Source organism: Pinus tabuliformis, chromosome 2_2 (assembly GCF_031772625.1).
Source record: "Pinus tabuliformis cultivar Carrire ecotype Pingquan chromosome 2_2, CPIR1, whole genome shotgun sequence".
Taxonomy (NCBI): Eukaryota; Viridiplantae; Streptophyta; class Pinopsida; order Pinales; family Pinaceae; genus Pinus; species Pinus tabuliformis.
The window spans coordinates 143,595,173-143,597,672 of NC_142300.1; the positions used below are offsets into that span (position 1 = coordinate 143,595,173).

At 54.3% G+C, this 2,500-nt stretch overlaps 1 non-coding gene across 1 annotated transcript in view; it reads right to left on the minus strand.

The window, feature by feature from the left end:
* Nucleotides 1-52, minus strand: part of LOC149191828 (5.8S ribosomal RNA) — a 154-nt gene extending 102 nt beyond the window's left edge. Inside the window, exon 1 of the ribosomal RNA XR_016255351.1 lies at nt 1-52. This exon is cut by the window's left edge and continues 102 nt beyond it. This is a non-coding gene — a ribosomal RNA (5.8S ribosomal RNA).
* Between the last annotated feature and the right edge of the window lie 2,448 nt (nt 53-2,500).

The window sequence follows — 2,500 nt, forward strand, 5'->3', positions numbered from 1 at the left end:
TTCGCTACGTTCTTCATCGTAACAAGAGCCGAGATATCCGTTGCCGAGAGTCGTTTCCACGTACTACCGAAAAATCGGCCACAAAACTGAATAGGGGGGGCACCCCCCCACAACAAATGTAAGGCCAAGGGGCAAAAGGAGGAAAAACGCACGAGAGAAAGAGAAACAAAGGTGTCTAACCCCCTCACGGGGGGAGGCTCGAACAGAGGACAATCTCCCCCAGCCCCACGCCCTCGCAAAAAGGGGGGAAATGTGTGGGACAGCGATCGAGAAGGACTAGGGTGGCCACCCCGGGAGCTCGCGCTGCTTTTAGCCCTTCCCCGACACCAGCCCACAACAATTCCCCCTTTTCTCCGTAGAGCTAGGGACCGAAAGGAAGAGAACAGGGTAGAAAACAAAGCACAAACAAAGCACAAGCCTCCCAAGCCCCGTGCCTTCGGCAAAAGGGGGGAATTGAAGGGGACGACGATCGAGAAGGACGAGGGTGGCCACCCCGGGAGCTCGCGCTGCGTTTCGTCCTTCCGGAACACCAATCCACAACAATCCCACCTTTTCTCCGTAAAGCTAGGGGCCACGAGGAAGAAGGGAAGAGAACAACAAGAGAGAAAGGAATATATCAACCGTGGCTACCGGCTCACAAGGGGAGGAGGCTTCAAACAGAGAACAAGCTTCCCCAACCCCGTGCCTTCAAAAAAGGGGGGAACTGCAGGGGACGACGATCGAGAAGGACTAGGGTGGCCACCCTGGGAACTCTCACTGCTTTTCGTCCTTCCCGAACACCAATCCACAACAATCCCACCTTTTCTCCGTAAAGCTAGGGGCCGAAAGAAGAAGGGAAGAAAACAACATGAAAGAAAGAGATATCAAACGCGTCCACCGGCTCACAGGGGGAGGCTCAAACAGGGAACAAGCTTCCCCACCCCCGTGCCTTCGCAAAAAGGGGGGGAACTGCAGGGGACGGCGATCGAGAAGGACTAGGGTGGCCACCCTCAGAACTCGCACTGCTTTTCGTCCTTCCTGAACACCAATCCACAACAATCCCACCTTTTCTCCGTAAAGCTAAGGGGCCAAAAGCAAGAAGGGAAGAAAACAACAGGAAAGCAAGAGATATCAAACGTGGCTACCGGCTCACAAGGGGAGGCTCAAACAGAGAACAAGCTTCCCAAGCCCCGCGCCTTCGGAAAAAGGGGGGAACTGCAGGGGACGGCGATCGAGAAGGACTAGGGTGGCCACCCTGGGAACTCGTACTGCTTTTCGTCCTTCCCGAACACCAATCCACAACAATCCCACCTCTCCTCCGTAAGGCTAGGGGCAAAAGGAAGAAGGGAAGAAAACAACACCAAAGAAACGAAGATCCCAAGAAAAGAGAGAAGCTCAACAGCACGCCGAGCAAGATGTCCGCTAACCAAAAAGAAATCAAACAAGGCACCCAATCAAAAAAGCGTCCCACCTCTTCACACCCTCCCACATGCATTCATCACAACACCCTTTCCAGCCCTACAACATAGCAAACAACCAAGCAAATAAATCACAACCCAAAAATTGACCAATAGAAAAGACGAGGGCCCCGATGAGACCAGTGTCTGGAGCACGTCACTGAGAGGCAAACAGCCCCCCAACCCAACGACACAAGGCTTCAAACGACAAACAGACCGCTGCCCATAACACAAACCCACCCCGCTGTTGCACCCCTCCGTGTACAAAACACCCGACAACCTTTCCAGCGAGAGAGTCAACGGGGGTCAAAGAATCAAACTCCAAAGAGGAGTTGTCACGGGCCGACACTCAACGCTGGAGAAAGCCGTGGGCCACAAATACATCGATGGTGAAAGGCCACTAGAGAGAGGGACATTCGCAAAGCGCACACCACGAAACAAAGAAATGACGCAAGTCCCACAAAAAACCCACAATCCAAAGGGAGGAACAAAGACACAACCCGCTACTTCTTTTTCCCTCAGAAGGGGAGTGGGTCACGAGAGGACGAGGAATTCCCTCGACGGCAAAGGCACGAGATAAGATTGCCACCCTCATGCCCGTCGGCGGGGAAAGTTGCGATCTCGATGGAGCTCAGACCGAGGGATGGGTTTTTCATTACCTGGACACACAACCCTTCCGCGAGGGCATCATGTCGAGGAACGATCGAGAGGGAACTAGGGTGGCCAGCCCAACGGGTTGATCCGCTCTTCATCCATCCCATACTTGACCGCACCCCGACAATCTCGCCTCACGGAAGGTTTGAGCTACCAGGCGCGCGCGCAACCACTCCCTCGACCCAACCACCAGCGAAAAAGCTCACCCAAGCAACACATCAACCGCCACCGCCCTTTCGAGAGAACCAACTATGGAAGCCCGCACCCTTGGCCCATGCCTTCCAACGAACAAAAGACCGAGCACCGCCGCTACGAATGAGTCCAAATTTATCCATCGTTTTTACCAAGCACCTCAACTCTGCAGCAACCATGCCCGGCCGAACAGTTCGTCGGAAGGGCTCCCAAGAAAC